Here is a 15,912-nt window from a genome sequence, read left to right on the forward strand (position 1 = left end):
CAAAATGCTCACCATCAATTTTTCCTGCATTATTTGGATTTAAGAAAAAAATCATCATTAAATCTGCCTTGCAAGCCGTCGCAATGGCGTGTGGCGGGGGATGTTAGGTCACCACCCGTTAACTAGGATAAAGCCACATACAAAACCAAACCAAACCTTTATATGAATACAAGTTTGTTCATGGTCGACAAACTTTAATCACACGAAAGAAGGTACTTGCATGCAACCATATTTAATAACAGAATACTTATATTCAAATCTTGCTGTTGAACTAATTAAAATGGTGGGTCTATTAAATAAAAAGAAAAACATGCAGAAAGAAACTTAAATGAGGAAATATTAAGCCCATGAAATATGAAGAAAATTTTCTCTGTTAATATTTTATATAAAACTTTTTGTAGTTAAATGCAAAATTCGCTAGTATGGATAGTAATTAAACCATTTATTTTAAAGTTAGGTACCTCTACTTTTGTTGGTGTTTGTCCAATAACAGAATTATGATTTTGTTTGTGCCTTTTAACTTTTGCCGACGCTTGTCGCACGGTTGGGAATCCTAATTTAATTCCATAACAAGTTCTTTTTCGTTTCATGCGGATACTTACTTCTACTGCTTAGACGTTATGGTGCATTCACTGTTGAATTCTGATATTGGCAAAATTAAATACATGTATTTATTATTCCGCTTACATTTGCGTTATGGAAGTAATATACCCGCATCCTCGAAGTCTCTTTCGCCGTGAAGTGAATATGAAACATTTTTCTCGTTTTCTAAACGCCCAATCAAAGCGGAGGAGCGCCTGCCTCCTCCACCATCTCTCTGAACAACGTCCTTAGCTTTCATAGCCCGCTCCATCCTGGAGAACAGTTTCACGCAGTTCTTGAAAATGAAACCCCAGATTCTTTATTGAACCTAGTTTCCCCCACTCCCAGTCGTCCCGTAGACCCCGAATCCCCCCCCCCCCCGCTTCTCACTGTTTTCTCACGCCCGGCCCGGACGTCTGCACAATCTCACCCTTGTACTTTTCGACTGAATTGCCTTCGCGAGATTCCTTGCTCCTGCCTCCGCGAAGGGTGACTATGTGTGTGGGAGTACCATGCAGGTTTGGTGATGTAGACGACAGAAAGGGAGGGAAAATCGTAAAAATGACGCACCTTCGCGAGACTTTTAAGTACTGCATTAATGTGTGAGAGACTTAGTAGGGTGTCTACCTTCAAGGGTTATTCTCTACCTCCCCGCATCCCTCACTCCGCCTCCCAGAGACTGGAAAGTCTTCCACGGCTCACCTGGCGTAGCCTTGGTGCAGTTGGTTCCCCCCTTCTCTCATCTCCTCCCCTCCTCCGTTGTCTCATTTCCCACCGTTTCGTCCCGTCTCTAATCACTCCCCATCCCCTCCACGTAATATCGTCCCCATTCTTCCTTCTCTCCCAACATTCCCCCGTCCCTCTCGTGCCCTTTCCACTACATTCCCCCACCATTAAATCTTTGCTCTTTTCTAGGAGACGGTTCTCTATTCCGCCACCCAATTTCGCTTTTCAGCCGATTCTGCACCCATGTAGTTCGTAGGTCTAGCTTCGAGGCCTTTTTTTCCTCATTAATCCCTCCTTGCTAGGTTTTAATGGGCTAGAATGCGTTTGTGTTGCCCTTGACTTTCGCTCAGAAATTTCCTTTGGAGAATATACGCTTAGAATATTGTGAAGCATGGTGTAATATGCCATTTTTATCTCGCGCAAATTTGAGATCAAACGCTAATCCAAATTAAGGTTGCTTGTTTTAAGTAATGAAAAAATAGAAGCATCTTTTCACAATATTTAGGTCACACATTCAACATATGTGTGCGTATTATTTTGACGCTAAAGGGTGAAATACTGATTAGTTAATCCTAAAATGTCTGCAGAATATTTTATGGAATACAATAAAAATGTCGATGGCGCCGACCTATTACAAAATATAATAATATATGTATGGAAGGGTTCTTACCAGGGTAAGAATAATCCATCTAAAAAGTTAAATGAGCAATGTAGTTTTGTTTTGAACTAATGAAACTTACGAACTGAATGATCCCAAAATTTATCGGGTGATTAGGGCATCAAATAAAATACGATAATTCGATTTATCCATTTTTTAATTATGTCTTCCTATGAATAAAGTGTTATCAAATTTCTGAGATTCATAAATAATTTTGTCGCGAGACTGCTATAATTTGTTATCTGCTTTCCGAGCAGTGTTGTATCAATTCTACAAAATATTTCAAATGAAAGAGAGGTGCAGTTTTCCTCATAAGTCTGGGGAAAAGTATGTAGATGCAAAACTTCAGTGAAGCTGAAAGGAAGCCTAATAGTGTAAGGACCAATTCTACTGGACATACTATGATCTTGTCATAATATTCCCTGTTGTATTTCCTCGTTTCTTCTCGTGTGTTACGACTTAGCTGTAAATATTAAATACGTTATCGTTTGACAATATGTCATCTATTTTTATCCTGTAGCCAGTAAAGTAAGAAAGGCTGTAGTATATCTAATTATGGGTTTTGGCCACATTTCTGATAGCGATCTACGTATTTCTCGCAATATGACGTATTTTTGGTTGATTTAATTTTTAGGAGGTTGGTTCAGAAATCGATAATGTAACAGTATTCCAAAGTTTTCCATAATTATGCATGTATTCCGTCACGTTAAGTCATGTTCTTTTTATAGAAATAAATCTACAAGTCCACCTTCGCTACACTGAAAAATTATCTATGGGAAGAAAATTTTCAAACTATGAATTAATTAAAGCGGTCATAAATGATTAATGCTATTTATTAGTGCACTCAAGTCTTCGGAAAGGCTTTAATAGCAACACATGCTTAAAATTTAGACAACTTCATGAAAATCACCTATGAAGTTTTAACTGTTATTTTTATTTATCTGACCAAATTTTGCGTGTGGTTTATCCTTTTTCCATGCATCGTGTGCTCTGCGTTGTTCAAACAGTTTTAATGTATCTCTTTCATCTCCACGTATCCCAATGGCGAGGTCGCGTTGAAAGCTTATTTTATTTTGCCTTGTGGAAACTGCAGTTGCATTTGTAATTAAAGCTTGAGGTGGAGAGGAAGTGTCTACGACTGTTTTTGCGAACCCTTTTAGGTAGAAATAAATGACTAGTGAAAAAGCAAACATACAGGAATGTGGGCAATTCACAAAAAATAATAAAATCAATGATATTCATTTGTGCAGGGAAAGGAAATGTTGTTCAGTCATTTTAATATTGTTGGAATTATTTGGGAATATATTTAACAAATTTATTCCCCTATTTTATGAATTTCAGTCGACGGGAATTTCAACGACGGAAATAAGTTTGCGGGATTTAATACATAATGGAGTTAAATACTTATCCTGATTTACGGAAAAGTGTTCTTTAATTGACAATGGTGTTTTATTTCTTAATGAAAAAGAGTATTCAAAGCTAGTCCCCTGGTCGATTCGCCCGGCAGAGTCCTCCCAAGCGACAAAGGGGTCTACCTTTTGGGCTTCCCATTCATCCACTTGATACTCCCCATCTTACTTTTTTAACGCGCGCCACGTATGCAAATGCCCCATCTCTTCCAGTTTTCTGAGGGGAAACATAGGAGAAGGGGGAGATGAGGAAAACCCCTTGAATATGGGAATGCGATGGCGGCTAGTTTTTCCCTCCCGTTATTCCGCAGGCGATTCCATAGGGAGAAGCAGAGAGAACGGTTTTGGAGGTCATTTTCGCATCCACTGTGCTCCTTGACCTCTCACTCTTTTTTCCCCTCTTAACTCACAATTTCTCTCCTTTTTTAATATTTCAAATTTCTCGCTTCCCTCCTGTTCTTTGCCTCTTAGCTATTCTTATCCTTTCCCTTCCGTATATTCTTTTCCTGCTCCTCAGGGTCTCCTTTTTGTCATCAACATCCTCACCCCGGTTTTCACGTTAATTTTTGAGAAAGGCCCATTAATTTCGGAATTTCCTAATCTCGTTTTTTTTACAATTTGGGTAATTCTGAAAATTAAGCTCTACAAGAGACTACTATTAGTTGCGAGAGTAGAAATTGTAAGATTTTAAGTGCTATGATTTTAATGTGATGGAATAATATATAAACGTCAATTTATCAGACACGTTTTTCAAAAGTTAAAAGCGAAAACTAATATCCTATTCCATTTTATTTGCATCGAGAACGAACAATATGTCAACCTTGCCATATATCTGCTTGGCCTATAGGGTGTACCATATTATCTTATCTTCTTTAACTCTTGTACGGCGTACTCGGACGCGTAATACATAGGTTGCTCGATGTTATGGAGAATTTGGATATTTAACTTAGTGATACCGGGGCAGTGTCAACCACGCCAATCTGATCTTTCATCTGGTCCATCACCTTATCCTGCCATCGTAGTGGACTTTCCGTTTATAATTCAATTCTCCCTTAATGCTCTCTTATTTCTTTTTTATAGCATTCCCTTCATTTACTGTCTTTTTAAGCGATTTCACGTTTCTCACCTTCGTTCCTCTTTTCCTCGTTAGGCCTTCTTCATCCTTGTTTCGCGTTTCTCTCCATACCTGCCGTCTTCATTTCTACTCCTCCCGCTCACAGCTACCATGCTCATTTTGCTAAGATTTCCTTGCCTTATATCCCCGGTATTTTTAGCTCCTCCTACTTCAGTCTCACTCGTCGCCGCCTCATCTCCAGTGCAATACCCGCTAATTTTTCCCACGCTGAACTTGCTGCTATCGAGATAAGAGATAGTTATTCCGAGCGTATTGGGTATTTTTTTGGGATTATTTCTCCCATTGTGCAACAAGCGATTCTTTTCTTCCCGAGTTCATCTCGTTGCATTTGTTATGATTGCTGACGTCTTTAAAATCGTGAAATAACGGTTCCATTTCTTTCTCTGACGTAGCGTAAATTTTGACTGTTATATTGTCATGAAATGTGATTTTAGAGTACACGTAAACTAATTCTCCAAACACGAATTGATAAGGCTATGCCTCTGCTATTGATGTTGGTGTATTTCATTGGATATTAATCATTGATATATCTGGAGGGTCATGAAACTTTGTGCTTTATTGAATCACCAATTGTTAACTTTTTATATTTGGCTGCTGAACCAATTGCGCCTGTTTTGTGAATTAATTCAGTATCTTACTAATACTATATCTAAAAATACTAATGAAATTTGTTTAGCTTATAAACTGGCTCTTTTATATAGCATTGGGTCGTTTTAAGTTTGCTATTTTCTTTAGTCTGGCGTAGGATACTATTTGTTCTTTCCTATCCGATAATTCGCGGAATGTTTCTTGGAACAATATTTTTAAATAATTCATTTCATCTGTGATTATATAAAAAAATCACCTTTGAGTTTCTACCTTTTATTTCGATAAAAATAGAAAGTTTGGATATATAATTACAATTTTCAAAACACAAGCTAGTAACTGCTTTTCAAAAATCTATCTACGCTACGCTTGTGAAATAATTTTTCGATCTCAAATATCTTCAACAAACGAGTCGTGTGAAAGTAACGAGTTGACAATAAAATTTTTAATTCGTTTTGTGAGATTTTCTTATTCTTAAAAAATATCTTTGCATATACCATGCCCACCCGTGTGAAACATATTGAATGTTTAGGTCATATTGCTTTCCGCTTCTATGAAATCAGGTGTTAATTTAAATACGAGCATCAATATTCATAAATATTAGTAGTTTGTTTTTTCAAGTGTCAAGTCAAAGGTAATAATTAGAGTATTGTTTTATATTACCAAATTTCATTGATCAAGGTGAGCATTTGAGGAATTCCATAGTCTTTCGGACATTCTCTATAGGTTTTCGTTCCGAATATATTACATTTCTGTAGCTCAATAACATTTTCATCATTATTATATTTACTGTAACATATGATCAATGAATGATTGTGCAATAGTTCCCGCCTCTTTCAAGCTTGAAATATTTCCAAATTAAAATTATGAATACTGATGTGAGAAACGGATTTTTGGATTTGGTCGGCCAGTAAAAAACTCTGGAAAAAATAACGACAAAACTTCTATTCCCCCGTTATCATTGTCTAGTAGAAAGCACTTCGTAACTCATGAGGCCATTACTTTCATTCCGTTGTCTTTCAGTTAAATGCTAATCCACAAAATACGCATAACTCATTCTGCAACATAAATTGCCTTAACGCATTATTACGCGTATAAGTGATCTAGATTATTCATCTAGGACGCGATCTTCGGGCTTGATTTGTGGTCCATCCCTTCTTTACAAAATTTTATCTGAAAGAAGATACGTTCACATATAAGTTTCGATATTTTTGTTATTTATTTATTATTTCCATTTCTATTGAATGAATGGCGGCCGTAGTTATTTGCATTCACTCTATCGACGCTCTTTCGGATCAATTCATACGTTTGTGTGGGTTCTTTACGGGGAAGAAGTTGTGTCGTTTCATATCTGCATTTTGTGGTCCAGTCTATAAGAGATTTAATATTCTATGTCAGTTTGTGATCGTCTTAACCTTGTAATGTTCATGTCTTGATAATAGTTTAATGCAATAGATGATCTGAACTGTTTTGCCGGTATTTACCTGCAGCTGTTATTGTAAGTCAGGTGCGATATCTTGTAAATTGGAAGAGATATTTTTGTTAGTTTTATTTTTGTCAAAATTTCCCGATTTGCTGGAGAGATTCTTCCTGAACATAAATTTTACTATGAAAAAGATTATTACAGAAAAAATATTTAAATGTGGTGGTAAGTGAGGTTAACATGTGAACTTTGACTGCAGAAATCATGAAATAGTCGACCTAATGTTTATCAGAGACCGCGGTTTATATGTTCATGAAACTTCCATCCGTTATAATAAGTGCCACACCGTTCACCTCTGCGTGAAAATTTACGAATTGTTTCAACATCATAAATACAGATGACGGAAATTGTTAGACGCTACTTTATATATCCTATTGATCAATCTCCAATAGTCCCTATAATTTTCGTCGGTCATGAATCGAGTTGTATTCCGTGCTTATTTTGGCACATAAGCTCATTATATTTAGTCAAAGCATCTTCAAAAGAGAAACATTAGCCCATCACATTAATCAACGCACATCAGGTAAATCACGCACTGGAAAACAAACAACGGATTAAATCCAGACGAGCTTCGCATAAATTCAGCTCGAAATATTTTACATTTTTTCCAACCTTTTTATTTTACTGTGGGACCTCTCTTACCTTCCCCGCAGTCATCTGTTTTGTGTTTTAAAATAGAGCACATTTTTATCTTGGGAAACACTCCCCGATTCCCTGCTATCGATTTTTTTTGAGTAATCTTCTTTTGATGGGAGAGATATATAAATGAAAATGAGAGGAAGCGAGTATCCTCGCGTTCACATTTATATATATAGATATGTATAAACATTTTTTCGTTCTCTTCCCATTTCTCGTTTTATTTATTTTTTTTAAAGAACACCGCCCTTTGGAATTCCTCTGGACAAACCATACATAATCATGACTCAGCCGAATAGAGAAGAAGAGAGACGTCGTCTTTCCCCGTGTATTTTTTATTCAAGTAAGAGGGAAGGAGAGGTTTTTAGTATGGGGGAGACTAAGGGAGAGAAAATATTTCTCCAAGATGGAGTCTAATCCATTAGTGTTCTTTGCAGTTCACCTCACATTTCTTCTTACGCTTTCATCTAAATGATCTTCCCTCCACCTCACCCTCTCCTTTTTGTGTTTCATGGGACCTCTGTCCTCTCTCCCAGCATCTCCTCCCCCTCCCTCGTCCGCATCTCTTCCCTTGGCCTCCTCTGCCTCCCCAAACCCTGTCGCTCTTTTCCATTTACCCCATTCTTCCGTTCTCCTCTCCTTCCCGCTGGATTCTTTTTTTCCTTATCCTCACCCCTTATCTCTCTCCCATCTCGCCCGGCCCTCCCTTCGCCCCATCTTTATGACTCACGTGAGCATAATGTCCCCAGTGTGAAGGTCTGAGGTCAAACGGGTCATAAGGCTGAAAACATTGCGGGAGAGGGGTGGGTGTCGGGGGAAAGGATGGAATTATTTTCTGGGTAGTTGGCTGGAAAGTTAGAGCGATACAGGTTCGGAATTCCCTAGGAGACTCTTGTTTATTCTTTATTCTCTCAGGCATAGACGTATTTTTTTCATATTATGACTTTTACGTGGTTTATGGCAGAGATTTATTGTAGAAAGTGGTATAATTTGAAAAAATGAAGTTCACAATTGTGAAATACATCTCTTTATTTTATATACTCCTTTATGTTTGCCAGAAAAAAATTTTGTATCTCTTCTTTCCCTCCTGAATTTAGAAAAAAATGAATCGGTGGATCACGAATAGGAATTTGGTCTGCGAGACCCTCAAGGAAAATAGTTTTATTTGAAGGGGAATTTTCTTCATTTTCTTATTTTCTTTTTTTTTCGACACATATCAGTCGAATATATTAGTGATTTTCGGTATGAAAAAAATAATCATTCATCATGTTTATGTAAAATTGGTAATTGGGCTGGTAACTTAAGTACCGTTTCTTGCGTAAATATCTCGTTCTTAGGGTTAAATCAAATAGATTTTGGTATTAAGATTGGAGTCCTTTGGACGCCCTTGAAAAAATATTATATTTTTAATTTCTTGTGAGTTACTTTTATATTAATAATGTGCTTTAAAGCGTTTTAAGTGTAAAAGCAGTTATAACTCGGATAGCTTAGGCAAAAGATCGGTAATTACCATGTTTTACCAAAAAAAATGTATGGCATTTCAATTTATTATAGAGAGAATGTTCTCCTATGTATTGAACGAATTATGTGTAAAATTATGACTACGTATATTCATAATACACTTTCATGCCTAATTATTTTTTATTTTCCCACTCAGAAGATTGTTTTTGAGATTTCAGGCAGACGCTGAAATAAGGAAAATTTTATTCTGATCAGTCTTGTGGAAAGGCTTTCGTACCCACATCGTTTGTTGTGTTCTAAGAGCGACCTGCAGAAACATGTGTTTGCTTGATAGCCCTCCAGAAGGACAGGCTCTTCCCTATCCTTGGCTCATACAACCATCGCGGTTTCCTTTAGACATCGTCTGAGCTTTGGAAAATAGAATTCCTTGCTTGAAGATTCAGCTACCGGAGTGATGGGCGGAGTTAGGGGGAAGGCAGGATTGGTTGTTGGTAGGGGTTTAAAAAGGAGACGTGGGAGTTGGGAAGTGTGGGTGGGAAAAGTGGGGCTTGAAATAAGGCAAAGGGAACGGGGGATCACTTTTATCCCGCCTCCCCTCGCCTCCTCTTCCCCTTCGTCCCCGGAGACTAGCCAAGGGGAGAGTGGGATGTTCAAGTCTCCCTCCATTCTCTCCGAAAACCCTCTCTCTTCTTCTAAACCCTCCTTGCCTACCTGGAAATACCCGTCTCACATCTCTCTCTCTCTTGAGAAAGAGCCTTTTCTCCCTTCTTTGGCAACCTCCGTGGGATTGGATGTGATCTAGAGTGGGCACTGGACTCTAATCAGCGGGAATTTTGGGTGGCGTTGCGGTTATGCCGCTTCACTTACTGTTAGACAACGTGAAACGTGTTTACCACCGAATAAAGAAGTTTCAGAAAAAGATTATGAACACAGGTCGGAAGAAATTTCCCTTAATATAACTACAATTTAGCAATGACCCATTTAAGTATACGGCTGCAGTAACTAAACGAAGACTTGGTTTTGGTTAATATCATTCTTATTTTAATGCCTGCCTTAAGGTTTTATTTGAGAATAGTATATTTTTTCTTCGTGTCATTTACTACTAATAATTGACCTAGTTAGTTTTATAAGGTAGAGTTTTAATTTTGAGCTCCGTATTTTCATGTAGCTACTTTAATTTTTTTACCGCGCATAATTAATACCTCTTCATCTATGTATACATACGCCGTACCCTACGGGCCGCCCAGGAGGTATGTGGATTTATTGTAACAGTCAGGAAATGAGTATATACGGTCGAAGTAATGAGAGATTTATTGATCTAGGATTGCAGTCAGGGTTGGCACCATTTTCTGAATGCATGACACATCCAAACTTTTTGCTTGGTTCGTATTTTAATCCAGAAGACGAAGCTATCAGTTTGTAAAGCGTAAAATTTGTATTGGATTTTGTAAAATTTGTTTGAAAAACTATGTTATTTGCTCCTTTACTGGCCTAATTTGTAATGCAAAGGTTTCATAATCCCTGCTTGGACCTTAACAATGGCTTGCAAGACAATCCATCGTCAGCTTATGAGCTCGTGGGTGATCAGTGGCTTGAGATTTTCCAAAATTAAGTCATCTAGCCGATCGTAACAGACCAAGCACCATCCCCCATAATCTCCTCGCACTCATTCCCAGAGGAAGAAAAACATATAAACTCGATGCCATAACAAAGGCTTGCGAATTTCGTTTGTACAATTCCAGCGTAAGAGGTCTCCACTGCGATGGGTGTATGGCTGGAATTGGCCGGTTCGCATACATAAAGAGGAGAGAGACAGTGGGATGCTTGGGCGGGTGGAACTTCCTAAGGGTGAGATGGAGGGCAGGGAGGGCGCGAGATGAGGTAGGCTTTTTTGGTTGGGGAGGGGAGGGCAACAGGGGGTGAGGGAACGGAACATCAGTGCGAGATAGAACGGGAGGGATGTTGGGGTGGGCGGAGGGGGCGTGCCGAGCAGAGGCAGGTTTGGCAAAGCGGGCGGCGAGGGGGTTGGAGTGTGGAAGAAAGGCAAACACACTCGGGATGGAGACGGCTTTGCGCGGTCCCGCAGGAGACAAAAGGTGAGCGAGGAGGACTAAGGCCCTAAGTGAACGTTTTCTCTCGGCGCCCTGGTTGGCTGGTTTCTATAGGAAAAAATTTAGAGGGAGGCGGTGAGGGTTGGTTTTGAGCTCCCGGGATGAGTTCCATTGGGGGCGGAGGGAGTGATATGGTGCGGGGAGAGGGGAAGGAGGGGGTCCAGGGATGAGGGGACTAGCACCCAAATTAGTCGTAAGGATCCTTGGTGCCGTGGAAATGGCATCTTCTTCCCTTCCTTATGTAGTTCAAGTCCCTCTCGTCTTGCCCTCCCACACCGCACGAGGGAAGGGCGAAAAGAGGTAGAACACGCATGTTGGGCGTACTCAGGAGCCATCTCGTGGGGAATTTTTTTCTTCCTATCTCATTTTTTGTCTTCCCTTGAAAGCGAAGGTAAGAGAAAGGTGCAGCTTTTTGTCACCTGGGAGTTAGCCAAGGTTCTGTGTGTGAGGGAGTGAGTAGAAATATGTACCTGCATTGTAAATCACCACCAAATAGTAATCTGTTTTTTTCAAAGTCAGCATTTCCTTCATGACGTTAAATCGTTGCCAGCTATCCTTGTATTTTATAAAACATGAAAAAAATCGAAGGTGGAGAAATCATAGGAAAATATTATGGATAGGTTGAAATACACGTGTCGGTGGTTTTCTCGTCTGAGAATAAATTAAAGAAGAGTAGGAATCAGCTTTAAATGATACACTTATATTTTTGCACGTAAATCCTAATTTCAAATTGAATGACGTTGGTCGCTCCAATTATGCCGTCCCAGCATGCTTCCTAGCCAGTGTACGAACTCCCTGCTCCCTGAATCTCGTATATCCCCTTTGGAGGCTCGGAACATGCATATAGCGTAGAAATTGAAGTGTCGGAATGTGGAAAAAATCTTTTAAAATATCTTGGAGGACATTTTTAACCCCTGGAAACCTAGTGTTTTAGCTTATAAAAATTATTTTAAATATTGAATATTGGCAAAAGAATGAAAGAGTTGGAATCTTTTTAATATTCACTAGAATGAGAATTTTGATTGCTCCTGGCATTGAAAATGTGTTTACCGGCGTACTGCGATTCACTGTTTGATTAACTTTATATCATCTACAACAGGAACTGAAAATAGCAAACTCATTCGGTAATCCCAGCGATGTCCACCTTATGATATATTCACTAAGAAAATATTTGCGCTTCTTGGTAGCTTTGAGGAAATAAATAAACTCATTATCATTGTTCTCTTTTATCTAAACAGACCTAAGAATATTTTATTCCCATAAAAACTAAAAATCTTCATCTTTTATCTATGTGTCCTAAATGGTACACAAAACTTTGGTCGGAAACGCGTCGGCTAGACGAAAATTAAACTTGGACAATAAAAAGTTGAAAAGGATTAAAATTGTCTTTAATGTTCAATTTTTAAGAATGCAGAGTGAAAATGAATACCTTCGTAGAATGTGGAGTTGCGCCAAGTCATATTTTGTCTGCAGAGCTATATTACTTGATATTAGTACATGCACCAGCCGACTGCATTCCTGCCTACTAATCAATTAGTCTACCCGTGGGTGCATTTTCGTCCAGCTTGGAAAGTACGTCTTGGATAGTTTACGTAATCATAGTTGTGATCTTAGTTTTCGACCCCTTTGTTTTACTACCAATGATTCATTCACGCAATTGATTCTCACCAATCTGGAAACGAATAGGAAATTATCCGTAAAATGCTAATTTCTGGCAACGCTTTCTTTGGGAAGAGGTAAAAAGTGCAAAGATTCAACAGGACAGCTAGCAGGTAGGTATGCGGAAGCCCATGAATCCATTAAAAGCTCAGCTGCAAATAAAATGCGGTGGGGTTAAAAAAAGAAGTGATTTCGATTAAATGCTCGAGACTCCCTCACCTCCCCTTCTTATCCTAAACCCCCCGTTCGTTCTTGTGTTCTCCGACCACCCCCGTGAAAAGTAGAGTAAAGAATAAAGCCGTGTACAGGTAAAAATTTCTCCCGTGGCTCATTTCTGGCTCTAATATTTATGAAGCCGGTTCAGTTCTTCATAATGCGGCGCCTTTTGTTATTTTTTTCTTATTTTCTTTTTGCCCCTTCTCACGGTTTTATATCGCGGAAGGGGAAATGAGGAGGAGCAGTGAAACACGAGGAGGCGGAGATGTAGGACTTCGGGAGTGTTCCGGGATGGGGAGGGAGGAGAGACATAGAATTGCTCGGAGGTGGATGTGAGGCGAGCCGGGCGGAAAGCAATTTGGTTGGCGCAGGGTGGGTGCTTCCCAGCTGAGAGGGGTGGGAGACTTAAGGATGCGGGCTGTGTCGGTTTTGGCATTAGAGTGGATAAGAGCAGAGGTTGTTGAGAGCGGCGGTGAGGGAGTAAAGGACGTGGATCGAAGAGGACGATAAAGGTGAGGTTTGCGTGGACCACAATACGTCTTGTTTGAATACAACAAAAAAATTATCTAAGTGACATTCTAAAAAAAGCCAATCGCATTGTGGGAAGTCTTGTCAAGGCTTTTCGAGTAACTATTTACGCGAAGAAAAGATCAGCAAAAGTTTCAATACGGCGAATCGACCAATCGGTGGGGAAACATTGTGTAAGATTTGGTGCTTTGGGACCACTTCATCAGCGTTTTAGTTGGCATGTTGGTGGCTTGATATCGTGGGCTACTCGTTTTGTGGAGTAACTATGACTGAATCATATTGAGGTCGTTCTATGTATATTTTATGGATTTTCCTGCTATATGATGCCTACCTAATTAATACTCGTCTTAACACTCTTATATCTTATGAACTGTTTTTTAAGCATATTTTCTCATAATTCGTCATAAAAAGTCGTTGCTACACATTACCTTAATGTCTTGAGATGACAAATTTATGGTGTAGTTTGTACTTTGCATAGCATTCAACGGTAGGAGAATTGTGAACTTTAGGAACAGTACAAAAGTGATAGTTTTATGCTGTCAATGAAGTTGGGAGTTAATTGAAATGGAGCTTTTGTAACTAAGTTATTAAGGTAACAACTTTCCTCAGGATGTCAAAGAAGTGATTAAAAAGATACTGAGAATGTCAACAAATGAATAGTTTTAAGTTTAAACATTTTAAAGTAAATGTAGCCATGCTCTTCGCAGCAGGCGCAAAACTCAAAACTTGCTGTTCTATTTACGGCATGATTATGTATGTATTTCAACATTTAATGATGTTGCCGCGGTTCAGTTTGCTACACAAGGAAAAAGGTGTATCCTAAAGTGAATAACTTCGTGATTGCAGCTGACGTCTAAGCAATAAGTATTCGTTGTTTTAAATACGAAAACCCAAGAAATCAATATCTGTTTTTGTTAAAAAATTATAATTTGAAGCCACTTTTGTCTCTGAATGAAACAAAGAAAAGATTTGGTTAGTAAATGACGTATTTCTTTAATTAGTGGTATATTAGTATGTAGTTCTTGAATACTGATTAATTTTTTTACCAAGCTAATTGAAGAGCGTAAGGGCAGACCCATCGCAGTGGCCTATAAGCTCCAATTCACAGTGTGGCTCTATTTCTTATGAATTCGAAATTTATAGGTTGTCTTCCATCCAACATTCATACTCTTTAAAACATTTTGTTATTGTGGCGAGGCAAAACACTATAAAAGGAAACCTACAGGATGGCCAAGGAACTGGAGAGTTGTGGCGGGGTTATGAATTAGCATGGCTCAGTGGAAGAATAGGGGACTGGCATACGTTATGCAATTATCAAATTGATAAACGTAGGAATGGATATCCATTCAAATCTTGGCACTAAGTACTTCGTTTCCCATGAACTCTTTTGTCTTTTACTGAATTTCATGTTCTTCAATTACACCCTGCCCATTCGGATGAATTCCATATTTAATGCCAATGTCTAAAGCTCCGCTTTTTAGAGTGCTTTGATATTACTTTGGTAAATATAAAACGGGTTTTTAAAAAGAACTATCCACTCTGTTTTCCAATAGGAAACAAATTGGGTGTTGTGGGACTATATATAAAATGCTGCAGTCACTTCTTATGGTCCAGGGTATATTTCGCCGGTAGCGTAAGGTCCCTTACCCACCCAGGATAACTTACGACATGCTGAGTGTTCGGTGGCGCCTTTAGTTGCCGCAGCATTTGAATCAAGGCGACCCCCGCAGGTGCCTTTACCCCAATGTAATGAAATGACATCCGCTGCCGCGAGGAGGCGCGCTTTCGTCGCGGGTAAAGGTGAATGCTCATGATTTAAACCGAAGAGTTGATAATGCCGAGGAGGGCAAATGGGATTGAGACGGAGGGACGGCGACGCGGTTGGCGTGCCATTTTCGAGGGGCGCGCGTGTGGCAGCTCGCTCTTCGAGGTTGGTGGCGCGGAGGGGTGTGAGAGGGAGCAAGGAATGGTTGGGTGGAGTGGCTTTGGCACGTTAAGGCTTGGCTTTCCCGGGTCCTCCTACCGCGACTTCAACGCCGTAACGAAGAAGCCTTCACCCTGCTCCTTGTGAGGCCGCACACCACCCACTACCCTAAACGTTCGCCGCCTCCGCTATCCGGTCCCCTTTCCCCTAACCCCCGCAGGGTCCTTAGCTTCATTGCCTTCTCCCTTCATCTAAACCCCCTCTCAACCTCCCGAACCCGTATTCTTCCCCAACTCTCAACTCTTTTTCTTAATGAATTCCAGCCATACTGTTTTCTAGCTCACTTCTTGTATCTCCTCCCCTCCGACTGCCTCTCTCTCTTTCTCTTCATCTGCTCTCCCAGGAAGCCTTCCCCCCACTCTCATCTCTCCTTTTCACCCTCTCCCTTTCAAGCGCGGAAAACTCTGAACCCTTTCTCATTTCGGACTTCTTACGCGCATTTCTTCGTTCCCATTCCTGTAATTTCCCGCTCTCCGAGGCTTAAGGAGTGGCAAGTGTGTTTGTGAGTGTGTATTTGTGTGAGTTTGTGTACGTGAGAGTGCAGATGGAGAAGGCTAAAGGAGAGACTCTAGAGGCAAGGGTGGTAGGAGTGTGAGGTAGGTATTGCGGAGGTCGGTAGGCATAAAAGGTATGTTCAAGGAATGGGGCTGAGTTTCGGAGAGGACGTGGAGATGGGAGAGTTCATTCGGTTGGAACACGCGGGCCTCGCTCATTTCTGCTAGAATTTACATCGGCTTCA

The sequence above is a fragment of the Hetaerina americana genome, unplaced genomic scaffold (genome assembly GCF_022747635.1).
Source record: "Hetaerina americana unplaced genomic scaffold, ioHetAmer1.1.p SCAF_6, whole genome shotgun sequence".
In the NCBI taxonomy this organism is placed as follows: domain Eukaryota; kingdom Metazoa; phylum Arthropoda; class Insecta; order Odonata; family Calopterygidae; genus Hetaerina; species Hetaerina americana.